Source organism: Canis lupus, chromosome 16, assembly GCF_048164855.1.
Source record: "Canis lupus baileyi chromosome 16, mCanLup2.hap1, whole genome shotgun sequence".
Classification (NCBI taxonomy): domain Eukaryota; kingdom Metazoa; phylum Chordata; class Mammalia; order Carnivora; family Canidae; genus Canis; species Canis lupus.
This window is the reverse complement of record NC_132853.1, coordinates 54,484,358-54,511,689: the sequence shown is the minus strand read 5'-3', so window position 1 is coordinate 54,511,689 and position 27,332 is coordinate 54,484,358. Positions and strand designations below refer to the sequence as shown.

General features: G+C 48.9%; 1 long non-coding RNA gene across 5 annotated transcripts; it reads right to left on the bottom strand.

Annotated features, from left to right (window-relative positions):
* Positions 1–212: 212 nt before the first annotated feature.
* Positions 213–20,538, bottom strand: LOC140607566 (uncharacterized). Of its 5 annotated transcripts, none has more exons than XR_012009537.1 (7): positions 16,265–16,347; positions 15,537–15,694; positions 13,594–13,663; positions 8,509–8,671; positions 4,121–4,223; positions 1,796–2,004; positions 213–785 (listed from the first exon to the last, which is right to left on the bottom strand). It is a non-coding gene; the product is annotated as an uncharacterized lncRNA (long non-coding RNA). The 5 variants fall into 5 exon arrangements; XR_012009541.1 differs by having other exon boundaries at positions 1,796–1,854; XR_012009538.1 differs by lacking the exons at positions 15,537–15,694; positions 16,265–16,347 and adding an exon at positions 17,583–17,745.
* Between the last annotated feature and the right edge of the window lie 6,794 nt (positions 20,539–27,332).

Below are 27,332 nucleotides of genomic sequence, written 5' to 3'. Positions count from 1 at the left end.
CAGCGGAGCAGCAGAGAGTCCATCCCTCCACACCCCGCCAACGACAGTGTCACCTTCGGAGAGACTCTCCTCTGAATTTCAGCAAGCCAGGGTAGCTGAAGGGGTTCTGTGCCAACTATGTTCTCATCTTAGAAAGCCAAACAATTGCCCTTTGCTAGGTAGTGGTCAAGGTCTGCAGAGGGAGCTCGGCCATTGTCACGGCTGTTAAAAAACACATTTAAATAATATTATGTGACCACCTTTAATGCCATCCTGATGACCCCTTCACACAGGTAGGAGACGTGAGGCCAACTTGGTCTGTCTCCTACACCTTCAACATTCTAAGGAGTGCCCAAACCATGATGGGTTGAAACCAGCTTCTGTTCTTCTGCCAGAGGGGAAGATCTGGGTGAGGTTGTGTAAACACATATAAGTAAATGCCAAGCATGTCAATGATCCCCACTCCTGTGCCTGTGGCAGGCATAACCAATGGAGCCCCGATCTCGTTCACTGAATCCAGATGCAACTTCCCGTTCTTTACAACACAGCAGCTCCCCCAAGCCAGCGCTGGTTTCTTCGTGCCAGAATTTGAAAGGAGTTCGCTATTCCAGGTCAAGGTTAACGTTTTGGACTCTGAACACAATCGTGGAAGAATGGTTTTCAAGCCCCGAATCTGGGCATAAAGCGCAGAGAAGTACCTGATAATCTGTGCGGAACACTGTGAACCAGGAGCTTTAACTCTGTGATGTCGTGCTAAATTGTATCCTGTCTTCTATGAGATTCAGTATCGATCGGGTGTCAAAAGACTGAAAAACATGTGGAGAAAGACTGAACAACTGAAGAAATGATATACATTAACGTATTCTATTGCGAACTGAGAAAAGATCTTCTTTGTCCCTATCTCACCAGCAGAACAACCTTCCAGTGTGTAGAACCCAAGACTGTTCAGAGCAGAGACCAAGGATTGCAGCATCGAAGAAAGAGCATGGGATTGGAGGTCAGGGGTGGGATTCTGGCCCAAGCTCTGCTGGAAATGCTGTGTGACCTTGGGCAAGATGCTTAACATCTCTGGGCCTCAGTTCCTTCATGTGTAGAGTGGAGACCATGATGTCTACTTTGTGTGGCTACTGTGGATTTCGAGAGCCACAACACGTGTGGAAGGTGCTGCCTGAGTCCCGAATCACTGCTTCTGGGACCTGGCTTGGGTGGGGAAGCGACCCTGAGCTGAGGCACAGAAGATGGATCACCTCCTAGTGCTGATGAGAAATCCCAGTGGGCATATGCTAGTCTGATTGGAACACCCACCTTTGGGGGAACCAAGCCCTGCACATTCCTCCAGGGATGGGCTGGATCTGCTCAGAAGGGGTCCCATCCATCTCCTGAACTGCCTCATCCTTGGAAATCTTTCTTCTCCTTCCTTTAGTTCCCTTCTCTAGCTACCAAGGCAGCAGAATCTCAAGCAGGGTCAGATCAGCTTATCTGGGTGAAAGCTACCCAGGAAAGTGGCAGAGGGCCTGGTCTCTGTTCCAGTCCATCAGCTAGATTTGGCAGACAAGGGACACATGCTCAGAGAGGGTTCTCAGGGAGAGTTTGAGAAAGGGCACATCTGTGGGAGACCCAAAGGGATGGCGTGGTACCAGTGCCCCATGTCTGGACGGCGAGGGGAGGAAGCAGGCGCCAGAACCCTGGTGGGAGTGACCATGGCCGAGGGCAGCCCAGCAGGAGCTGTGGCCTTTGTAGAGGAACCTGGACAACTCCAGCAACTGCATGGAGGGAACTGGGGAAACACACACACCCCACTCGCTCCTCCACTTACCTGTGATCTCCAGCGTGCCTCCCACGGTGCACCTTGACAGTCTCTGGGACAGCCGGCCCCTGGAGCACAGAACAAGGTCGACAGGGTGAGAGGAGATCCAGAACTGGGCAGAGAATACCCAGTACCTCCAGGAACTAGAGAAGTGCCAAAGCAGAGCAAGCAGACCTGGGGGCGGCCACCAGGTGAGGGTCCAAGAGAATCACAGATGCCTGGAAAATGGAGAGGGAAACCTGCCTCAGGGGAGTGAAGGGAGCCTGGGAACCATCAGTCACACTCCATGAGGCTAACATTCCAGCCTCCCTTTTACAGTTGCCTTGAACACAGGCCGGTGGGACCTGAGGGGAAGCCTTTTGGAGCTTCTGGAAAAGATTTCACTTCCTGATACACTGAGATACGGGGGTAGAAACTAAAATTTGATACGGCTCTGTGAGGAGCTACGGCAGCCTTTTTGCAACCATGAGGGGCCACTGAGAGGGCAGAGCATGAATATGGAAAGAACCTGGGTCTATGCTAACATCGCCGAATCATCACACAGCTCTGGGACCACTTTGCCTCTAGGCTTCCTGTTAGGTGAAAAAATAAATACCCTTGGCTTTTCGGCCACTGCTAGCTGGGTCTTCTGAGATGCATTTGCAAGTATCCAAGTTGATAACGTTAAAGAGGCGGGACTATCTTGGGCGAACGGACTACGTTTGGTTGCAGTTGTTCACCACTACGTCCCGAGGCCGCAGCAGAAGGCCCGACATGTAGTAGGTATTGGCTGAATATTTGTTGAGTGAACCAGCAGTGACTGGATGGACCCCTGACATGCGAGTGTCACCAAGTGTCACCTCCTTTTCTCTCTGCCTCTCCCAATAGCTCAGAAGAATTGCCTCTCCCTGTGGGAGGAGAAGGTCGGGGACTGTCAGAGCATCTTCGAGGGCGGGCGCAGGAAGGCCATGCTGCTACACACATACAGATGACTCATAAAGACGTATTTTTACCCCCTTCAAATGGTGATGTTCCTGTAATAAAGAATTTAATAACCCGCTGTGCCTGTGCGCAGAGAAAACTCATTTGTTTAATAGGCAGCAGTTTGGCTTTGTCATGTTCATTTAGTTTTTAATGACACACAGTTGTGCCAATATTGATTTTAGCTTATAGGGACTCAAAAAATTTACTGTCTAGATGGATCCAAGATGCAACCATTTCATCTTGCCTGCTCTGAAGACACATTGCCACCACCCCCCCCACACACACACACACCCCAGCCCCAGCCTGGGAGGGGCCCCGTGGGCACGGGGGTCGGCAGTGCAGCGTGAGAATTGATCACCTCTTCATTGGCAACACCTTCCCTGTCTGCTCTCTGCCGGCCTCACCTCTTGCCCTCATCAGATGGGAGTGAGGCTGCTGCCGTGGGAGGTGATATGTTTTTCATCTTGGAAAGCAGAGCAGGACTGTGTCAAGGAAACGGGAGTTAATTTTCCAGGCACACTCTCGGCAGCAAGTTATTTGTGTGCGTGCTCGCGCGCGCACGCGTGTGCAGGCGCCTGTGCACCTACACCAGCTCAAGCCCGAAGCGTGCATCCCAAATAGGGCAGAGCCCTGCCGATTATTCAGACTGCAAATGTCATGGGGGCCCGCTGGGGCCCAGTCATCTCTCCTGAACATTACTTACAATTTTGTTTTTGTTTTTATTTTTAACTGGGGACGATATAAAAATAGCAAAAGGGATCACGGAGAGAGCTGAACCTACTTTGTGTTTTCTGAACAGTCAATTTAAGCATAAATACATACAGTAGACCCTTGGCATTTGTGGGTTTGACATTTGTAATCTCAACCGTGGGTAGCTTCCGTTGTCCGAGAGCTTCGCTGAAGAATGGTGTGGAATAACCATGATCAGCGCGGCCTGCGTGCCAGGTGCGCAGCCTATTGCAATTTGCAAGAATTATCTCATTTAATCTTTACATCACCCATCTACACCAAGTGAATAGGTAGGGTATTTATGTATTTATTTATTTATTTTTACTCCATTTTAGAGGAAATTGATGCTTGTGGAGATAAGGCTATAGGGCCAAAGTCACAGAGAATAAAGGACACCAAACCTGGGTGCTCTGCAGTTCCTTGCATTTTTTTTTTGAAGATTTATTTATTTTAGAGAGAGAAAGAGAGCTCCCGAGTGGGAGAAGGGGTCAAGAGAGAGGAGAGAGACTCTCGAGTAGATGCCCCACTGAGCCGGGCACCCGTTGTAGGGCTCCATCCCACCACCCTGAGATCATGACCTGAGCCTAAATCAAGAGTTGGACACCCAACCTACTGAGCCACCCAGCGCCCCCTTGCACTTACAATGATCCTGAGTCCAAGTCCTCACCGAGGGCTGTAAACTGGCGTCCAGAGGGTGTGTCACTTGCCTGGCAAGTGAGCCCAGCTGAGCAAGCAGTGTCTGCACCTGCAGGGGGGAGTGAGTGCACGAGTAGGGCCGCAGCGTCACATCCAGGCCACGGCCACACACATAACATTTGTTTTTCTGAACTCTCCAGACTTTTCCCCGGGGGAGCCCTGGGATATTTGCTCAGTGGCTGCCTTTCATAACCTTTGTGTTGCCATAAAAGTAAGGCAGACATGAGGGAGAAAAGAGATAGCTCTGTAGATAGCACATTATGATAATGAACCATATTAAATATAATTTCATGTCGTTGGCCTATTTAATCTATTTATGTAAGTTTTAGCGAGTGCTTTATTCATGACGGGAGAGTCATTGAGGATGGATTCTTAGATTCACGGAATTCGAAAGGCCCTATCAATCATCCATACGGGTCCTGTCCCCAGAGAGGTAAAGTGACCTCGTCAAGGTCATGCAATTAAATTTGAAGTCATGGCCTTTCCCAGGAAAGGTGGGCATCAGACCCCTTGGTAGATGCAACCCCACAAGAACCTCGGTCCTATCCAGTAATTACTTTTTGCATGCGTCGTTTCAACTTAGAACACCATTTCTATGAGAACGCTCGCCATGCTCATTAACCACCCACCCGCCACCCACAGCTGCCGCTTCCATGCCCGCCGTGGCTGGCTTTCATCACTCTCCTTCTGGATGTCTAGATCCTCAGCACAGCATGCAAGGTGGCCCTGTAGGGGCTGGGCCCTGGGTTCCTCGCTGCCCTCCCCTTGCTCCCCACCCCGCAGCTTCACTGGCTTCTTTTCAGCGTCTCCTTCCTGCCACAGGCCCTTTGTGCATGCCAGCACACTCCTGTGACTCCTGGTGACATTCCTCACGGCCTTCAGATTAGTCAATCAGCCCTCCTCAGGGTGGCTTCCCTGACCTCTCAGAGCCCGTGCACTCTCATAGTGTTTCAATGGAGCACTGACCTCAAGCATCATTTTGTGTTAATTTCTAAGTGATTTTTAGGGGCACCCGGGTGGCTCAACGGTTGAGCATCTGCCTTCGGCCCAGGGTGTGATCCTGGAGTCCCAGGATCGAGTCCCACATCGGGCTCCCTGCATGGAGCCTGCTTCTCCCTCTGCCTGTGTCTCTGCCTCTCTCTCCGTGTCTCTCATGCATAAATAAATAAAATATTTAAAAAAAATGTGTAAGAGATTTTAATATCTGTCTCTCCTACCAGACTGTAAACTCCACAAAAGCAAGTTCCAATGCCCTATTCCTGTATCACTAGTTACCCTCGGATTGACCGGTTTAGGACCGTGGCGTTTTGCTCATGATTTTGTGGGTGAGGAATTTGGAGAAGGCTCCACCTGGCAGGTGTCACTTGGATCTCAGCTGTTGGCCCGAGGCTGTGGTTGTGAAGGTTCACCTGGGCTGGACACCCGAGATGGGGTGCTCACCTTGTACCCCCTGCAGGTGATTGTCGCTATCTGGAAGCTCAGCTCAGCTGTCAACGGCAGCACCCACGTGTGGCCTTCCCAGCACGGGTGTCCCCGGGGTACTCGAGCTCCTTACAGCCCCCAAAGTAGGCTATGTGGCTTCCCTGATCCAGCCTCAGTAGTCCCTCAGTGCCGCTTGGCTTCAGCTCCTTGCTACTGGTTACAAGCGAGTCACCGAAGCCACTCAGATTCAAACAGTGGGCAGCAGACCCCACCTCCACCAGGGTAGGGGAGAGGCAGGACCCCACTGCACAAGAGCACACGGGACGGGAGGGGTTTCTCGCAGTCATCCTTGGTAAATGCGACCTGCCACAGCAAGCACAGCGCCTTTTTCCTTCCTGCCTTTGACTCCGTGGCGCCCAGCACCAATCTTCAAAAATTACTTGATAAACAAATGGATATAGAGGGGCGCCTGGGCGGCTCAGTGGTTGAGCATCTGCCTTTGGGGTCCTGGGATCAAGTCCCTCATCGGGCTCCCCTCAGGGAGCCTGCTTCTCCCTCTGCCTGTGTCTCTGCCTCTCTCTGTGCGTCTCTCATGAATAAATAAATAAAATCTTAAAAAAAAATCAATGGTTATAGATGGACGGTTGAGTAAATATATATAGTACTATGGTCCGAATGTCTGTGTCTCTCCGAAGTTCACATATTGAAACCTAAGGCTCCGGGGGATGGTAAGAGGAGGTGGGGCCCTTGGGAGAAGATCAGGCCGTGAAGATGGAACCCTCACAAATGGGATTCGCGCCCTCCTAGATGCGGCTTCGGAGAACTCCTTCTCCTCTTGCACCAAATAAGACGCTATGAGAAGTCTGCAACCTGGACGACAGCCCTCAGCTGACCGTACTGGCACCTGATGGTGAACTTCCAGCCTCCAGAATTGTGAGCCGTGGGTTTCCATTGTTTATAACCCCCCTCACCCCCCCATCCCCCTGGCCTTTGGCATCCTGTTCGAGCAGCCCCGGACCCACTAACCCATGCCGAAGAAAAGGCAGGCGGGCAGGCAGGCTCCAGAAGCTCCGTTGAGGAAGACGGGGTAAGCTAGCGTGGGGGCAGTGGACATGCCCGTGGCGGCAGGAAGGCTCGTCCTCACTAGCAGTCCACATCCTGTGTTCTTGCCCAGCAGGTGGACCCCCTCTTCTGCAGCCCCCACCCAACACGCTCGGGGAACCCCCTGCTCGTCGACAGGTGGGTGTGCGCTCAGGACGGCGGACTCGTTTCAACACCATTCAGAGAAAGATAGAATCAGGAAACATATCTGCTGTAAAAAACACACAACAGCCAGAAACCAAACAGCCTCCTGGCACATTTTAAGGCCCAGAAGAAATAGAATTTAATTCTCTACGCATCTTGATTTGGCACCTGTCACAGCTGAGGGGTGACTGTGTTTTACGCTGCGTCACACGGCCGGGGGCGCTCGGAGCAGAGACAAACATATATGTTCCTAAGGCCAACGGTTCAACAGCGAGGACGACTTTGATTTACTCCCCTTGGGCACGTTAATAACACTCCAGGCACCTTTGCAAGTCGACCCATCCCGGTTCTCGCAGCAGAGCGGGGCTCGGGCCGAGATCCCAGACTGAGGTTTGGTGCAGGCTTCGCCTCTCCTTGAGCGAGAGGGAGCCTCTCCCGGGGCCTGTGTCATCATCCCTGGTGTCCCTCCCCTCACCCGTCTAGCAGGCTCCTGGGTGCTGGTGGCCGTGTGGGCAGCTGGGGAGAGGCTCTGACCAGCGTGCTGCCCGCCAGGGCACAGCCTCTGCACCCTGGTCAGGCCTCTCCTGTGAGCCAGCCTCCCTGCCTCCGCACACCGCACGCACCCCCCACGGTCAGCAGACCTCGCTCCCCGCGGCCCCTGGGTCAATCATCCCTCCCGTGGTACACGGTGACAATGGACAGAAAATTATATCTACAGGCCCTTATTGAATATAATTACTGCACAGGAGCCACCTTGAACCCATGGGCCAGAGTGGAACTCAGCTGTGATTCAGGAATATGCCCGGTCAGTAACCAGGTAGTAGTAGCTCCAGGTAGGCTCCCGGTCTGGAAAGTCCAACTAGCACATCCTCCCTTCTGGCGGACGTCTTACCTACTTTAGTAGATAGCACTCAGCAAACAGCTCTTATGGGCTTATTATTATTAGGTACTTGGACTCCAATTGCATCCTTACGAGGTGCACAGGACCACGTCTTACTTCCTGACGCACGTGGGAAGGTTCAGAGAGATGCGTGGAGGTAACACCGCTGGCGAGTGTCGGGGAGGAGACTGTGCCCCGGTGCCCAGTGGCCTGGGCCTGTGATTTGGAAGCCGGAGCTCCTCCCTGATTGCAAGGCGGCCTCCTGCTGAGAGAGGGCTCCTCCCGGGGACCAGGGTGGCCACCCCGTGGTGCTGAGGTTTGCCAAGCGCTTCCCCGGTGGGAGTGGACTGGACGCAGAGATCCACGCGCAAACCCAGGCCACAGTCGGTTGGGGCTGGGGGCCTCCGTCTGCGTTTCTGTCCGTGGTCCTTGACCTTCCCGGGGGCTCACGTGGGACGGGAGGGGCCTCCAGCCTGAGCGGCCGGGACCTGCTGGTATCAGCTGCTGCTGGGGGTCCGGGGCTGCCCGGCGCTGGCACGGCTGTTTCAGGCGCTTTCTGAGCGTCCCCGCCCCACATCCTAGTAACTAACCACCCGGTGAGGTAGGTACTGTCCTTGTCCCATTTTACAGGTGAGCAAACTGAGACGCGACAAAGGTAGGGAACTTGTCCAGGACCACATGGTGATGGCTGGTGCAGCCACGTAACTGGGGGCCCCCAACAGGCCCCCCCCGCCGCAGCCACCCGGCCACCGTCTCACACGGGGGGACTGGCAAACAGCAGTCTCACCTGGTGTCTGCACGGGCTGCCCCCTTAGGCAGCAGAAACTTATTTTGTCCCACGTCTGAAGGCTGGAAGTCCAAGATCAAGGTGTCTGCAGGGTTGGTTTCTTCGGAAGCCTCGGTCCTTGTGTGCGGAGTCTTCCCCCCGGGCTCGTGCATCCCTGGTGTCTCTGTGTGACCAAATTTCCTCTTAGAAGGACACCAGTCAGACTGGACGAGGGCCACCCTAATGGCCTCATTTCAATTCCGCTACATCTCTAAAGCCTTCGTCGTCAAATATGTCACCATCTGAGGTCCCAGGAGTCAGGACCACAACATACGAATTTTGAGGGGACCCAAGTCAGCCCATGGCACCCAGGAACTGGGGAGGGGCTAGGACCCGGGGCCGAAATGAGATGAAAAGATTGAAAGTGCGTGGGGTTGTGTTCCCTCTTTCCAGAGGCCAGAGTAGGTTTTCTTTTTTCTAAAAAGGAGGACAGTGGGGAAGAAACAGCCTGCAAGGGTGGTTCCTGGGCACGTGAGGACGCAGACCGTGATGTCAGGAGGAACCCAGAAGGCCAGGGAAGAAGAGGCAGGGGAGAGAGGGGAGCCAGGCAGAGATGGGGCAGGGTCTGGCCTCACACTGGGATCCCCAACCCATTGCACTGGGAGCTCTGGAAGGTGAATTGCACCACAGGTGTCCTCTACCCCCAGGGATGGATGAGGGGCTGGGGGACACTGCACCTGGCATCTGTGGGCCATGGGCCGTGGCCACCCTGGAGGGCATCTCGGACAGAACAGCCCTCTGCAGAAGATCACAGGTGAGTCTTCCTAGCAGACCCGAGTGTCAGGTGCACCGCCTGCCTCAGGAGACCCAGGTGCAGCCTCAACAGCATCTCCTCTGGGGGGGCCGCCTGCCGTGTCCCCCAGGCTGTGGCACAGGGTCCCCTGGGGGGTGAGAGAGAACCTGCTTGCAGCCCACTCCCCGGGGAACCTGCAGGGTCACAAGGAAGAAGCATCTGGAGAATGGCCCCGGGGACCAGCCTCTACCATCCCCTCTCCTTCTACCTGGGTTCTCCCCACTAAGCCCAGACTCACTTTTGGGGGCCACATATAATCACAGGCTTAGACTCAGACTTCACCCTCGCCTGCACACTGTACTGGCTGGGCACCAAGGGCCAGGCCCACGCAGGCTCCGTGAGAGCACCACCCCCAAGTCCAGTGCTGGGGGAGCAGTGACCTCCTGCGTCCCCACCTCCAGAGACGGCCCGGAGGACCCACCTGGTCAAGCCGTCCTCACCCGCCTGTGGCCCAGGCTGCCTCTGCCGGCCTCGCTTACGATTACCACTAGTATTTGTACGTTCGGTGCCGATGGCGTGGCCGGCACTGTACAAGACACCGCGAAGACCAGGTCCCACCCCTCGGGGCTGATGGGCCAGCCGGACAAGCAGCTCCTCAGCACACACTCGCTAAGACTCTGTCTCTGTGTCTCTTGTGAATAAATAAATAAAATCTTTTTAAAAAAATTTTTATTTATTTATTTATGATAGTCACAGAGAGAGAGAGAGAGGCAGAGACATAGGCAGAGGGAGAAGCGGGTTCCTCACAGGGAGTCCGATGTGGGACTCGATCCCAGGACCCCAGGATCACAACCTGAGTCGAAGGTAGATGCTCAACCACTGAGCCACCCAGGCGTCCCCAAAGAGGGACTTCCAATGGGCTTGGAAGCACATAGAAAAGACTGCAAATCCTACCAGCCACTGGCCACCAGCACAGCAAGGAATGCATCTAGATCCTTCTTCCATTGCCCCACCCATGGTGGAATTAGAGTAAAATACAGAGCAGTCACTAGACTGGAAATAGAGGTGCATATACAGTATTCAGATGGATTATTGATAGTGCGATGATTGATAAGTCTGCTTCCAGACATCAGAACCACCCTGTGTTACCCACTTCCCACGCTTGTCGGAAAGATGATACCATGAAGCAACTCGTGTCGAGTGCTCCCTACGTGTCAGACACCATTCCGAGAGCTCTACTCTCATCGTTAGCTCATCCAATGTCACAAGAAGACCAAGGACGGGGGTTATTTTGTTCATAAGGGATAGATGAGGACATCAAGGCATAAAGTCACCAAGTAATTCAACCAACGTGACACAGCTTGGAAGTAGAAGAGCGAGAGTTTGAGTGGGAGCAAAAAGAGTTAGGACATGCCCTCACGTTGACCGGGAAGGACATAGCCAGTGTCCCACATGTTGTGACCTGCTGGTGGGTGGTTGACACAGACCCCGGGTCAGATGGGTTTGGGATTTGGAGATCAAGAGACCTCCTGGCACTTGGGTGCCCCACCTAAAACCAGCAGGTGCACAATCTCCTACAGCTGCTCTAAGAGCAGTGTCTGATAGAACAGCGGTGCTTCTGAGCCCTCTTTCAGTCCCGCGCGTGTGTGTGCTGCGCGCACGCGTGCGTGAGTCCACGTGCATGTACGTGTATAGTCCGGGGCCTATTGTTTTCCCCATGGTGGAGAGTCAGATACAACTGGGGCCAACCAGAGTGTGCATGACCGTCCCCCCGTTTATCTTCCCACCAGTTCCTGAGATGCCATCGGGCCCCCGCCAAGGCGAGGAGACAGACGCGCCGTCACAGGACCAGGAGCCGCGCTGTACTCACGGCCCTTCGCATCCCCTGGTTTCACAAAGTACAAAAATAGGAGGCAAGCTCCAGACAGCTCAGATGCCGGGCTCAGACAATCGCAGCCAAGACAGAGAAGGGGAGGGAGGAGAGGAGGAACACAAGGAGAGGGAGAAAGGAAGGAAAATCGGCCACTTAAGGTCAAAACAGTGAGAATAACATGAAAACGCTGCCAACGGAGCGGAAGCAAGACGCCTTCGAGGTTGGAAATGTGACAACAGAACTGTTGTTGCCTCTGGGCTGGTGTCACCGCCGTAGTCTCTCCAAGGATGGGATGCTGGACAGAGGGCTGGGTGGGGGAGGCCAGCCGGCTCGGGATCTCAGACGGGGGTGCCGGGGGTCTCCCAAGAAGGGGTGGGAGGGTGCCACGTGGGCCTCCTCCATTCTGGAAGGCTGACGGAGGAGAGCTCTGATGGATGGCATTGATGGGATGGCATGCAAATGTATGCAAACGAGGCCTGGGAGAACCGGTGGTGCTTTTCTTTATTTGTTTATTTAGTTGAGACAGAAGAAATATATGCTCATTGTAAACGAATCGGAAAAGATATGCGCAAAGAAAGAAATCAAAATCCCTCATTAGCCCACCACCCAGAAAAAACAAAACAGCATTGCTAACATTCGGGTGTATATTTTTTCAGATAATTTTCTGCCCATACATATATAGTTGAGAGGTTTTTTTTTTTTTCCCCTAACCAAAATAGGTTCTTACTTTACATACTGTTTTGCAACCTGCTTTTTTTTTCTTACATTGAAAATACATCATAAATGTGCTCATGGCACTATAATTTATTTAACAAATTCCCTATTGTTAGAAATACGGATCGTGTTCAGCTTTCTCAGCCAAGGTTAAAAGATCCCATGATTCAGTTGCGGGAGGCAGGCTGAACAGTACAAGAGATGGGGAACACTGACCTTTAGAAAATTGTGTGTGGGGTAGGGATTGGGGTGCCCAGAAGAAGCTCAGATCATACAGTTCCGGAAACAGAATTATTTTTAATCTCTCAAGGGCGCAGGGAAAAAATTGCTGCCCCAAATTCAGACCAGAAGCAAGTCATCTAGAGCCCTTTTCGTCACCCCGGCAAATAGGCCTCTGGGAGGCCTACCCTGCTGCAGGCAAGGTTAGGCAACTTCCCAGGGACAAGGGGAAAGGAGACACAATCCCACAATTGACCCATCTCCTCTTAACATCAAGAATTTGGCAGATCCAGCGCCAGAACCCTACACCAGCTCTCCTAAGGAAGGACAAATGGAAGCAGAGATCACCCCCATCTGATGGGAAGACACACGTGAGGAAGAAGGAACACACTCGTTGCAAGGAGAAAACAATGCTCCAAGCAGACTGTGTGTCCCAGTGGAAAAGGAGCAGGTTAAGAGGTTTGCTCTGTTAGCTTTAGTTGAACACCTATTATGCGCCTGACTCTGCGCTAGGCCCCTCTGCATATAATACTCATTTAATCCTAAGAATGCGGCTATGAAGAAGTTGGCTTTCTGTGGATGGGGCCTCGAGGGAAGGACCAGAGAGAGGGTCACATGGGTCATTCAAGGGCAGAGCTCAAATGTGGAGCCCCCTCCTCCGAGAAGCCAGAGAGGCCCCAAGTGGAGGAATGTGCAGTGTGCAGAGGGTGGGATGCGGGAGGAGAGGCTGCTGGGGAAAGGTGACTCTGGAAAGCTGCTTTGCCCAAAGGAAGGGGCACAGAAGGGGAGAGAAAGGTGAGGGCATTAGGGGAGGGAGGGCAACAGTGTGCAAACCAGGTGGGAGGGGAGGCGGGGGGCTGGGGGGGGCTCTGAAGATGGGGTGAAGACAAGCCGTCCTGAGCTTGCATGAGCAAGCAGGGGGCTGTCCTGGGAGCCCCAGAGGGCAAGGCAGGGTGGGACCAGAAGGGCAGGAGAGAGGCAGGCGTGGTGTCCGCCTCCACGGGGGGACTTGGGAATCAACACTCAGAGCCGGAGCCGGGCTCCTCGCTGCCCCTTCCCCCTAATTACAGCTTAGGGCCCCAAGTGAAAGCCGCTTTGGGCAAGATTTATTAGGCTTCTCCATTGCACTTGAGCTTCATTTGTTTTGCTCCATATTTGCTGGTGGCTCTGACCCAGCATTAATGGCCTATTTGGAGTCCGCGATCCTCTCGTGTCCTCTCTGAGGCTGGAGGGGGCATCCGGGCTTTTTATTTGCCCGTGTAGCTTGCTTTTTAATTACACCAAGTGGGCAGAGCAGGGGCTCTGGGCAGAGCAGAGGGCTGCGGCAAATATTTATCATTATTGTTAGTATTTTCACTAATAATCCTGGCAAATGAGAAACTGGAATCCAGAGGATCAGGGTTGTTAATTGAAAAATAATGCCGAGAGGAAAAAAAAAAAACAAAAACACAGACACACACACACAATGTGGATGGCGCTGCGAAAGGGAACAGAAATGCAAGCTCACCTCTTCCCCGTGTTTGGGGATGGGATGCGCCAGAGCTCTTCTTTCCCTGCAGGGAGGGCTGGTCCAGGCCCTGGGAACCCAAGACAACATCATGGATTATGTCTTCCTAAATTCTGGAAAACGAGGAATGGGTTTGGGAGTATTTAGGAGCTGCAGTGACTCCTTAGGGGGGTGAGGGGCGGGGTGGGGGGGCAAAGTTGAACAGACCTCAGAGGAGGCATAGCTGGAGACTGCCTTTGCCATCACCTCCTTGAAGACCCACTGCACCCCCCAGACTGGTGAAGGCGAAAGAAAAGGTAACACACAATGTTGGTGAGAATAAGGGGCACTGGCTCTCCACCACACTCCCTGCAGGGGGAGAATAAACTGGTAGACCTTTTGGAGGGAATGGGGGGGAAGCCACTTGAACCCTTGAAAGTGTGCATTCCTTTGACCCATGATTCTCAGCCAGCCCCCTAGTGAGATGAGAGATAAGGGCAAAGATAGGTCTGTCAGCAGGACTTGGAGACAAAAGTCCCTCAGTCCTCCCTTAAAGAGAAGGATCTGGAGCTGTGCTGTCCCCTAGGCTGGTTGCTAGAGCCGCAGGGGGCTATTTCAATTTAAATTCATTAGCCACACTCAGTCCCAGGGGTGTGCTAGTCACATTTTAGGCAGCACTCAACAGTCACATGTGATGAAGGGCTGCCATATGGGACAACGCAGGCGTCGACGTTACCATCACCCCAGAAAGTCGTACTGGCCAGCACTGGTCGGGAAGTGCACCTCCAATCCTGGTCTCCACTCAGCAATGCAGAAGGATATTTGTTACAATATAAATGTCATCGTGTGTTGACATATTGAAAATTCTGCATTGCTTCCACATTGACCTGAGAATGGGGACCAAACTCGTCTCACAGGGTCCTCTCTGACCTCACACTGGGCCGATCTCTACCTTGTCAGAGTTCAGCCACACTGACCTCCTCATAGGCCCAGAACGTGCAAACCCCAAGGCCTTTCCACCAGCCATTCCCTGAACCCACAACCCTCCCTCACTTGTCAGTCCTGGCAGGGAGAGGTGGGTGCAGATCTGGAAAACGTGCCCAGAAGCAAATATAGCTAACCAGATCCTGGCAAGCAGGGGTCCACAAGTCTACCTACCGTTCCCTCAGTAGATGTCTGCCCCCTAGAAACTGGGGGTCCTCTGGGTACCATCTTGGCCTTTATTCAACAAGGGGAAGGTTCAGGCTCAGAAGCTATTTTTGCTGGTCTGAGGATAGTGAGTGCGATAAGAGAGAAGAATCCAGAACTGTGGCCCACACCCACACCCACACACACCCCCACTAACACATGCTCCTCTGCCTTCTCTGCCTCATGGTGAATATACGAATTGACAGGCTTGGATTTCAGTCATTGTATCCATGTCTCCATAGTCATCATCCCAGGCAGTACCAGTGAGTGTTAGAGGCGGTTTTCATCAGCCTGTCTGGGCTCTGGGCCCCCTGGCACTGGAACAAGCTGTCCTTCCCTCCACCGAGTCCCCAGCACTCGGGCTCCCACCCTGAGCCATCGCTAACCACTCCCAGGACTGTCTCCCCCGTACAAGGCAAGCTTCTTAAGGACAAGCCCTGTCATATTCCTTTGCACATCCCCAGGCCAGGCTGAGGGTGTGGCATCCAGCAGGTACTCAATAAATACTTATTTAAAAAAAAAGATTTTCTGTATTTATTCATGAGACACACACACAGAGGCAGAGACAGAGGCAGAGGGAGAAGCAGGCTCTGTGCAGAGAGCCTGATGCGGGGCTCCATCCCAGGACCCCGGGATCACGACCTGAGCCAAAGGCAGATGCTCAACCGCTGGACCACCCAGGCACCCCCCCCTTTTTTTTTTTAAATTAGAGGTAGAATGAATCTTAAGCAGGCTCCACGCCCAGCACATAAGCCCAACACCGGCCTCAACCTCACCTCCCTGAGATCTTGACCTGAGCCGAAATCAAGAGTCGGATGCTTAACTGAGCCACCCCGGAGCCCCCGGTAAATGCTTAGTCTACATGGTAGGCCTTCGAATTCAGCTCCTCAGATCCGGCTGTTCAGTTGAGCCCACCAGTCTGCATAAGATGGTCCTGTGAAAAGCCATGAGAAGCTTATAGCTGGGATACTAAATCGAGTGGAGGTGTTCCTAATGATCTTAATGGGTGTTATTATTTTAAATTAACTAATTAATCTGATTCTAATGTGCTCCAACAGCATAGGGCCATCATGACCATTATCGTTACTTTATAGCTCTGACGAATCGAGCCTTACGTGGTAGAAGCGGCCGCCCTGTTCACTCGGCCTATTACCATCATGGCCCGTCTGTATACAAACGTCCAGGTGGCATTAAAGACACCAGGATTGACACTAATGTATGTTAATAGTCATTGAGTCACTCCCGAGAGGGTAAGAGGAAGACAGGGATCCTAAGATGTTCTCGATCCTAAGCTCTCTGTGAGGTCCCTCTCCTCCCTCCGTTCTTCCTCACTCTCCCTGCTCAAGATTAGGACAAGCCCCCCTCCCTCCAGCACCAGGGCCGATGGCATCTTTGCTGGTTGACCTCCGTGCCCCCAGTCCTGGAAACCATCGCCAAAGCACAACCAGATACACTGTCCCAGGTCCCAGTTCCAATCTGGCTTCCAGTCCTCTCTTCAACCTACCTCACCTCTCTCAAACCCCCTTTCCAGCCAGGGTCCTTGGTGGAAGCCCTGGGCTGGGTCCCCTGAGGGCACGTGCAGTGCTTGGAGCAGACGCATGGGTAGGGATAGAACATGATGGGACAAGTGCCAATTGTGATGGATGTGAGGAGCCATGGCACTCGGAGGAAGGGGCCTTGCGAGTCTTGGTGGAGGGAGGGAAGTCACCTTCTCAGAGGCGATGATGTTTGTGCTAAGTCTTGAGGATGAGCCGTCATCCCAGTCACATGTCTACACCCACCTTGGAATCTTTGGGTGTCACCCCTCTCCGCGTGAGCTTGCTCCTCCTCGTCTCTGCATACATGAGGTCTCCGCCGGCTACCACATACTCAGCTCAGTCCCATCACCCTGTAGGGGCCCCTGGACACCTAGCCATGGTCATCTCCACCTCCCTACCCCCCAGGCCTCGGTCACAAGCCACCTGCTGCACTCACAGGCTGCCCCGTTTAAGGGATTTGATCTTTCCAGAGAGCTACAAAACCCTTTGCTAAGTTCCCATATCTGGGGTGTTTTTCTCCAAATGCTTCACCACCTCTTCACCTCTTTCAGGTCTCCACTGCAGGTCACCCTACACCAGGGACCACCCTATCCAAATGACCCCACCCCTCCAAGTGCTCTCTATCCCCCTTCCTTAATAAAAAATATAAGTTTTTCCTGACTTACTCTGCTCCCTGGCCCTTATTGTCATGGAGTATACTATGCACTTCATCTGCTTATGGTTTGCCTCCCTAGGCTGGTTCCAAAGCCGGTGCACTCGGCAACCGGTTGATTGACTGACTCTTAGTGACCCTAGCGGTCTATATTAAATCAGTCTTCAGAAATGTTAATGTGCACGAGAACCACCTGGAAATCTTGTTAAAATACAGATTCTGATCAGTAGGTCCAGAGTGAGCCTGAGGTCCCACATTTCTAACAAGTTCCCAGGTGATGCTCATGATGCAGGTCCAGGGACCCCAGCTTCCCACCCCATTGAACAGCAGGGGATAGGGTGGGGTGCTGATCTCCAGACAGAGGACCCTGGGGATCCCCAGAATTGCACAAGGCGTGGGAGGCAAGGCAGCAGGCTAGGAATCCATGAAGGGTGCCAACTATTGCCTGAAATCAGAATCAATTACACGCCTTTCAGACATGTGTATCAGGATTCCTCGTGCTGTGGGGGATGAATAAAATACGTTCATTTAAAAGCATTACTGAATCCAAAGTAACTTTTCATTGTTGTGCATTTTCTCAACTGATAGATGCTAAACAGGTGGGGAGGGGGGTGTTAAAAAGGTTTTAAGACCTGTTTGGAAGATGCCGCGGCCTTGTGTCCTGCTCCCTTCAGAGGCTGATTGGCAGGAAGCAGGTGTTACAAGGACTATCACCCTGAGGGCCCTGGTGGGGGACAGAGACACACACACAAGCACAGAGGCCGGGCGTGAAGGGCCTGCAGGAGCAGCCTCTCCTGGAGCAGGCCAAAGGACGCTGTCACCTCGGAATGCTCTCCGGTTGGCATGGCAACAGTTGTCATTCACGTAAGTAGCTGACCCATATTTAATCAACAAGAAAACAAGGAGAGTGGACGAGGAGGGAGAGGGGGTACACCGACCGCTCCTCACCTGGCCCGGAGAGCTGGAGCCCGCTCCGCGCATCCCTGCAGCCACGAAAGCAGCCCCTGTGGCAGAGCCCTGGTGCTGCTGAGCATCCCCAGCGCCACTCTGTCACGCTCTCCCCATGTGTCGCTTTATCCAGCCCAGCCAAGGACACTGAGGTCAGTGCTGCATTCCCATTTTAAAGAGGAGAAAACGAGGCGGGGTGGGCAAGGCAGGAGGCTACGGATCCAGGAGGGGTGCCAACTGCTGCCTGAAATCAGAATCAATCACATGCCGTCCGGACACAGGTATCAGTACTCCCCGTGCTGTGGAGGACGAACGAAATGCGTCCATCTGAAAGCATCGGGGACGTTCAACGACTTGCCCGAGGTCACACGGCCAGTGAGCGGCTGTGTGGGACTCAGCATCAGTCACCGAGGTGTGGTGACTTGAATCTGGTTGCCCTTGGCGCATAATTTAACCGATACGATATAGTCGAGACAGCGTCGATACCCAGCCCAAGCTTGAGAAAGCCCACAGCACCTGCTCTGGACTCTGGGGAGACCACCCAGAGAAGGGGGGGCTCTGATGGCGCACGAGGAGGACAACAGCCCAGCCAAGCCCGGAGCCCAGCTGACCTCGGAAGGACGACCGACGACCAGGCCAGAAGAAGATTTGCCCGGCGGAGCCCAGTCCGGGTGGCAAAACCACACAAGTGGACCGAATGGCTCATGCTTTATGTCGCCGAATTTGGGGCTTATCTGCTTCCCAGCAGTAGATCTCTAACCCAAGTGGGTCTCTCTGAGTGGCCCTTAGGACCTGCCCTACCCCTCTGGCCAGGCCCACCACCAGCCACTCTCCTTATCCCTCCTCTTGCAAGGTGCGCAGATCTTTCCCCTGCCCCCCCCCGCCCCCCAGCCACACAGAATCTCTCGTTTCCCCATCTTGCTGCAACACACGTTTCACTAAACCTGACTTTACCTCCACAAGGTGAATCATGCACTCTTTCCCCGCCACAGCTCGTCCTAGCCCAGCCTCAACCGTTTCTCACCTGGATGATCGTAGAACCTGCCAACAGGTCCCACCACACCCCCTCTTGCCCTCTCCAGACCGTTCTCCATGGGCTTCTGACTGTGTCACCCTTTTTGTTTCTTCTTTCCTGACCTGAGAGACCCAGTCCCCCTCAGGTCCCTCTGCTGCCCCCCGCCCCCCCAGGCACATTGGACTCCTCTCTCTTTCCCACCTCAAGGATGTCCTGAGTGAGTCTCCTTCCGCCTGGAATACTACTCTCCTCCTCTTCTCCAGGGTCAATTTCGGCTCATTCTTCAGGTCTTAGGTTTTTTTTGTTTGTTTGTTTGTTTTTGTTTTGTTTTGTTTTGTTTGTTTTTTGGGAACAGACGGTATATTTTACACACAGTGAAATGCGCAGAGCTTAAGTGTACAGCTTGATGAATTTCAACAAATATATACACCCATGTAAGCACCACCCAAATCGAGATACGTGGAACATTTCCATCAACCATCACATAAATTAGGGTATACAGAACGTTTCCCTTATGGCAGGAAGTCCCCTCAGGCCCTTTCTGGTTGTTTCCCCCTTCTGATTCCTATACAACCACTATGTGCCTTTGCGTGCAAAGCCTCCTGGTGGACTCACATTTTTCGTTCTCTTGAGTAAAGTCCTACAAGTAGAAGTGATAAGTCGAAGAGCCGGTACATGTCACTCGATTCAAAACCAACAGTTTTCCAGAGCGATCGGACCAGGTCACATTCCCACAGGCGGGCGGTGTGTGAGTTCTGTTCCCCCTACACCTGTGTCAACACGCATCAACACCCCGTAGTGTCGCGCTTTTTACTGTGCAGGGGTAAAGCTCAACTTGACGTCTGCCTGCTGCCTAATGACCTCCAGCATCTTCTCATTTTTTATGAGCCACTCAAGTATGCCCTGATGTGAAGAATCTGTTCAGGTCATTTATCCACATTTCATCCTACTGTTTGTCATTCATCTATCTATCTATCTATCTATCTATCTATCTATCTATCTATCTATCTATCAAGTAAGCTCCATGACCAACACCAGGCATGAATTCACGACCCTGAGATCAAGAGTCACATGTTCTACTGACTAAACCAACCAGGCGCCCGTGTCTTTCTATTATTGATTTCTAGGTATCCGTTTTTAAAAATTTATTTATTTATTTATTCATGAGAGACACAGAGAGAGGCAGAGACACAGGCAGAGGGAGAAGCAGGCTCCCTGCTAGGAGCCTGATGTGGGACACGATCCCGGGACTCCAGGATCATGCCCTGAGCCAAAGGCAGAAGCTCAATGACTGAGCCACCCAGCGCCCTAGGTATCCATTTTCATACTGTTCTCAGTTCTCTGAGGGCATCCTTCCCCCACCACCTGCCCACCCCCCACACCCATGCACCCACTCAGACTTACATCCAAGAGTTAGAGGCTCTCACAGGACCTCATGCTGGCCTTGAGGCCTCGGTTATGCTTCACTCAAGTGACATATCCTATTACGCGGGTATATGTTAGTCTCCCAGCAAGCCCAGCTCCACAGGGGTCTGGACCACATCTGCCCTCGTTACTGTTGAATCTCCAGCTCCGAGCACAGTCCTGGGCACAAAGGAAGCCCTCAATGATTTTTTTTCACTCAACCAAGTTTTTTATTGAGTGTCTACTATGAGTCAAGCAACATTACAATGGAGCATCACAGTGAACAAGACATGTGAACTCACAGAGCTGCCATTCTGGGCTAGGGACAGGGGTAGGAGAGGGCCAGTGAAGAACTACACCCATAGATTTAGGGGGTGCCAAGTCGGAGTAGGTGTTTTGAACTAAATAATAAAACTGCGAGAGACTAGAGAGTGACATTGCATACGATGATGGGAGGATCCCTCGGACAAGGTACCATTTGAGCAGATACTTGAAGATGAAGAAGGGAGCCATGGAGGTGCCTGGGGCAGAGGAGAGCCTAAGGGATGCACAGCAAGGTTTATATGGGAAAAGGGGAGCGATGCATGGGGAGTAAGGCAGAGAGATATGAGGTAGGGGGATGTCACCTAGGGCTAGGTGCTTTAAACCTCTCCCCCGCCCCCGGCAATCTGCTGGAGAAAAAGAAAAAAAAAACTGCATATGCATGCACGTGCACACACAGGCACACAAGTACACACTCAAACAGAACATTCCAGAAATCAATTTTTATCTTTACTAGACATAATATGCTCTCCAGCATTTTTTTCTTCTTTGCTCTTATGTTCCATTCTGTTCTATTTCATATCATCAAAATGCTGATCATGACCCTCTACATTGATTTCATGACCTATTAATAGATTTCTATGTACATGGAAAAGATTCTGGATGAAAAGCTGCTGGGAGATTTTGAACAGAAATGTGAGGCAACCCGACTTGCAGTTAATTTTTTTTTCACTTAAGTTTTGTATCTTAACAGTTTTATGGAAGAGTGTGAACAGACACAAAAGCAGAGCCCTTGGAATAAGGTGACCCACGGATACTCTCATTCAGCTCCCACAATTAGCAACATTTTACTACCTCGCCTTCCAGAATCCCTAACCACTCGTTTGCTGAGGCGTGTTAAACCAAATCTCAGACGTCGTATCATTTGCCCTTAGATACACCCATATGTATTTCTAGCAAATAACAATCCAATTTTCATACCCAGCAATATTTTAATACTTCACCCAGCTCATGATCAATCTTTCTCAATTGTCTCAAAAACGGGTTTTTACAGCTGGTTGCCTTGAATCAGGGTCCAAACAAGGTCCATACATTGCGTTTGGTTGGGATCTTTCTTAAGTTCCTCTCTACTTCCCTTCCTCTCTCTCTCTCTCATATTGAGGCTTCCGTTACCTAAAGCGAAATGAGCAATTTGATGGGGTTTGACAATTGTACACACTCACGCAACCACCCACCCTAATCAAAACTTGGCACATTTTGTCACCTCAGAAATTTCCTCGATGTTCCTTACCAGTCAACCCACACTATCCTCACCCAAAGGCAACTGCCTTTCTGATTTCTATCACCATAGATTTGCTTTGCCTGCTCTTGAAGGTCGTATAAATGGAATCACACGGTGTGTTGTCTGGCCTCATTTGCTCACATGCCTGTGAGATTTATCCCTGTTGTTGGGTGTATCAGTACGGAGCATATTTCTTCTTATTATGGAGTTGTATCCCATCGCATGGATGTACTATAATTTGATTATCTACTTTCCTGTTGATAGACATTTGAAGTGTCTATTTTTAGGCTCCTTTGAACCTTCTTGTTTACGTTTTTATGTTTCTTGAGTAAAACTTTGTTGTTGTTTTTAAGACTGTCCTGGTTCTTCTGAATCCTATTTTTATGTAAATTCTAGAAACAGCCTGTCAATCTCTATTAAGAAGCCTGTTGGGAGTTTAATTGGAGTTGTATCAAACACATAGATCAAGAAATGTTGATTCTTGTAAGGGCGCCTGGGTGGCTCAGTTGGTGAAGCATTCGACTCTTGATGTCGGCTCAGGTCATGATCTCAGGGTTGTGGGATCGAGCCCTGCATTGAGCCCCAAGTCAGGCTCTGCACTTGGTGTACAGTCTATTGGTCCTTCTTCCTCTACCTCATTCGCGTTCTCTCTCTCTCTCTCTTTCTCTCTCTCTGTCAAATAAATAAATAATTTTTTAAATGTTGATTCGTCTAATCCATAAGCAGGGCATAGCTTTCACTTAATTAGATCTTTTTAAATTTCTCTAAGAAATGGATTGAGTTTTCAGGGTGGAGGTTTTATATGTCCTGCGTTAAATTTATTCCTAGGTATTTGAATTTTTCTCTTATGCCATTTTAAATCTTGGGGTTTTAAAATTTTTTATTTTCTGTTCATTGCTGGTACATAGAGTATGACTGAATTTTGTATATCAACCTTGTATCACACAGTCTTGCTAAACTCACCTGCTAATTCTAGGAATTTCCTGTTTGCAATCATATCATCCGTAAATAACGACAGTTTTCTGCTTTCTTTCCAATTTTCGTAGCTTGCATTTATTTTCTTGCCTTATTATACTGGCCAGGCTTCTAGTTCAAGGCTTAATAGAAGCAGCAAGAACAGACATCTTTAGGGACACCTGGGCGGCTCAGTGGGTAAGCATCTGCCTTTGGCTCAGGATGTGATCCTGGAGTCCTCGGATGGAGTCTCACATCAGGCTCCCCACAGGGAGCCTGCTTATTTCTCTGCCTATGTTTCTGCCTCTCTGTTTGTGTCTCTCATGAATAAATAAATAAAATATTTGAAAAGAAAAAATAGACATCCTTGCCTTCTTTCTAATCTTAGAGGGAAAGCATTAACTATGATTAATTACATTAACTGATGTTTCAATGGAAAATCAGTCTTGCATTCCTGAAATAAACCTATTTGGTCATCAATACATTATTCTTTTTAAGTATTGCTGAATTGAATTTGATGATGTTTTCTAGGGATTTTTGTAACTAAATTCGTGAAAGGTATTGATCTTTAATTTTCTTAAAAAAAGCTCTTTCAGAATTTGGTATCAGGGGTACGTACGCTAATGTCATGAAGTGAGTTAGGAAGTGTTCTCTTATCATCAAGTAGGATTCGTATTATTTCTGCCTTAAAAGTTCAAAAGAATTCACCAACAAAACTCTCTGCAACTTTTGTTTTCTTGTGAGAAAAGTTTATTTTTCAGATTCAATTTCTACAATTGATATAATAAGGTTATTCAAATTTTCTATGTCTCCTTGTAACAGATTGTGTTTTTCAAGGAATTTCCCCCATCTCACTGAAGTTGTCAAATATATTGGCATACAATTTTTATATCATTATCTTATCTTTTTAAGGTTCATGGGATCTGTAGTGATGATGCCTCTTTAATTCCTGATGCTGGCAATTTGCCTCTTTTATCATTATCAATTTTATTAATCCTTCAAAGGACCAACTTCTTGGTTGTTGGCCATCCTTATTGGTTTCATCTACTGCTTTTCCATTTTATATATTATGGGTTTCTGTTTTTTAATATTTTCATCCTTTTATTTGGGATTCAGTTTGCTTTTTTCCTAGCTTCATGAAGTGGATTTTATTTCATTTTAATGTTTTTATTTTTAAGTAGTTTCCACACCCAACATGGAGCTCAACATGGGGCTTAAACCCAAGACCCTGAAATCAAGACCTGAGCTGAGATCAAGAGCCAGATGCTTAACCAACTGAGCCACTCAGGAGCCTCTTACAGTGAACTTTAAATCTTTCTTATTTTCCCTTATTTTAATATAATTTTAAATACTTTCTAATCACTTTTGTGATTCTTTCGGACCAATAGATTATTTAGAAGCATATTGCATAAATTCCAAATATTTGCAGATTTTCTAGAATCCTGTTGTTATTGATTTGTACTCTGTGTAATGCTTACAGAACATACTCTGTGAGGTTTCATTTTTTTAATCTTTGAGACTTTTTTCAAAACAATCCTGCACATAACCAATCTTGGTGAATATTCATGTATATTTGAAAGGTATGTGTATTCTACAATTGTGGAGTGAACTGTGATGCATAAATATTAGCTATATGTTGATTGTATTGCTCAGCTCTAAGTAGTAGTATTGTTCAAAGCCTATATGGCTATTATTCATGCTTTGCCTATTTATTGTGTGAATGAATCAAGGAGCATTAACATCCTCAGCTATGATTGTGTATTTGCCTATTCCCTCCTTAGTTCTGTTTATTTCTGCTCCATGTGTTTTTAAGTTCTATTATAGGTACATACAAATGTAAGGCTTTTTGGTCTTCTTGACAAATTTATCCTTTTATCAATATGAAATGTAATGTGATAAAATACTGGTAATACTCCTCATTTTGAAGTCCAATTTGTCTGATAATCTCTAGCCACCCCAGATTTCTCATGCTTCGTGTTTGCATTAGGATGGCTTTTCCTCTTCTCACCTTCTCATGACTTTAAATTGTTTTTCTTGTAAACACCACATAGGCATACCTTGCTTTTATCCATTTTGACTATCTCCATCTTCAAATTGAGAGTTAGCCTTTTGTAGTTTTAAAAATTATTTAAATGGTTGAATTTAAGTCTATGTTCAATATTGACTTTCTATTTATCCTGTTAGCACTATTTGTCTATTCTCCATTCCTTGCTTTCATTTTTTTTTATTTTTTTAAAATTTTTATTTATTTATGATAGTCACATAGAGAGAGAGAGAGAGAGAGAGAGAGAGAGGCAGAGACACAGGCAGAGGGAGAAGCAGGCTCCATGCACCGGGAGCCCGACATGGGATTCGATCCCAGGTCTCCAGGATCGCGCCCTGGGCCAAAGGCAGGCGCTAAACCGCTGCGCCACCCAGGGATCCCCCTTGCTTTCATTTTAAAATATTTTTCAGCATCCCACTTTATCTCTTCTATTGATTTTTTAAAAGTAATCCTTCTTTGTGTTAGTTTTGAGTAGTTACTCTAGATTATGATATGCATCTTCTATGTAACATAATTTACTTCAAAATCATCTCATACCGCTTTAGAAACAATGTAAAAATCTTCCTATCTGCATAATGCACTATGCTGTTGCATGTTTTATTTCTATGTAAGATATAAAGGCATAATACATTGTTATAATTTTTACTTTAGTCAGTAGTCTTTTACAGAAATCTTAAAATATTTTTTCACAAAATATGAAAATAATTTTTCATATTTGTAATTATCCACAGATTTACACATTTTGGTGCTCTTCATTTCTTCCCACAGATAGAGGCTTCCATGTAGAATTATTTCCCTGAGTGAAAAACTTCTTTTAGCATTTCTCGTGGTGTAGGTGTGCTCGGCTTTGTCATCTGAAAATGTATCTCTTAATTTTTATTTTTGAAGAACACTTTCACTGGGCATAAAATTCTAGATTGACAGTTTGATGTTTTTATTTTTAACATTTTAAATATGTCATTCCACTGTCTGCTGTCCTCCATTTCTAAGGGGCCACTCATTATCCTAATTGTTATTATCCTTAATATGTTAAGTAGTTTTTTAAGTGGTATCTTTAAAAAAATGTCTCTGCATCATTGGTTTCAGCTTGACTACAGTATGACTATATATGGGTGTTTTTAAATATATATATATATATATATATATATATATATATATATATATATATACTGATTGGCAGGGCACCTGAGTGGCTCATTTGGTTAAGTATCCAACTCTTGATTTTGGCTCAAGTCACAATCTCAGGGTTATGAGATTGAGCCCTGTGTTGGGCTCCACACTCAGTAGGGAGTCCACCTAAGATTCTTTCTTTCTCCTTCTCTCTCTGCCCTTCTTCCACTCACACACACATACTCTCTCTCCTCCCTAAATGAATAAATAAAATCTCTTTTAAAAATATTTATGCTGATTGGAGATTGTTAAATTTCCTGGATATGCGGATATCCTTGATCAATTTTGGAGTATTCTTGGCTACACCTGTCCAAATATTTCTTCTGCATTTTACTCGTTTTCTTCTGGGATTCTAATGACATATACTTTAGATTATATTGATACTGTCCCACAGGCTCAGATAATCTGTTCAATTTGTTGTAGTTTTTCTGCTTAATCGGAAGATTTCTATCGACCTGTCTTCAAGTTCATGGATTTTTTCTTTCATAACGTCCCATCTGATATTAAGCACATTTAGTAAATTCTTTATTTCTGACTCAGTAGTGTTGTTTTAGAATAACCATTTGGTTCTTTTTTATAGTTTGATGCTGAAATTCACCATCTGTTCACATATGTTATTTGCCTCTTGCACTGGATCCATTAAAATATTTTAAATTATTATTTTAAAGTTCTTGTTTGCTCATTGCAACATCTGGAATATTGTTGGTTCTGCTTCAATGACTTTTTCCCCCTTTTGATTATAGATCACATTTTTTCTGCTTAATCAAGTGTTTTGTAATTTTTAATTATATTTCAGACATTGTATATAAAAAAACAGTAGAGACTAAAGTACATAATAATTACCAAAGTGGGAGGCTGAGTCAACTTCATTTGTGGTTAAGTTGAGTCGCGTCTGGGCTTCATTGCACCTTTAGTTACCACTGGCCCACCACTGACTTTAATGTTTAGAGGGCTGAATAGAACTTTTCCCTGAAGTTTGGAATCTGAATACCAGTAAGTCTTCTGAACCACAAGCAATCTCTGTGTTTCAGAGCCCAAATGTTTTAGATCTACTTGGGAGTCCTTTTGCTGGCCAGCTCCACTCTTGGCTTTCTTTCTTGGATAATCTCTCTCTACCTTGCTTCCCTGCCTTGGCTGGATATTGTCTTGGTGAAGTCCCAGTACACATTGGTAGCATCTCTCATGTCTCCTGACCTCCCTTCATCCACCTCCATACTCTTGGGAAAGAATTAGAAGGTATGATGGGGTTCCATGGGATACAGATATGTCATGTCAGTCTCTACCCACCCATTAAAAGGTTATTA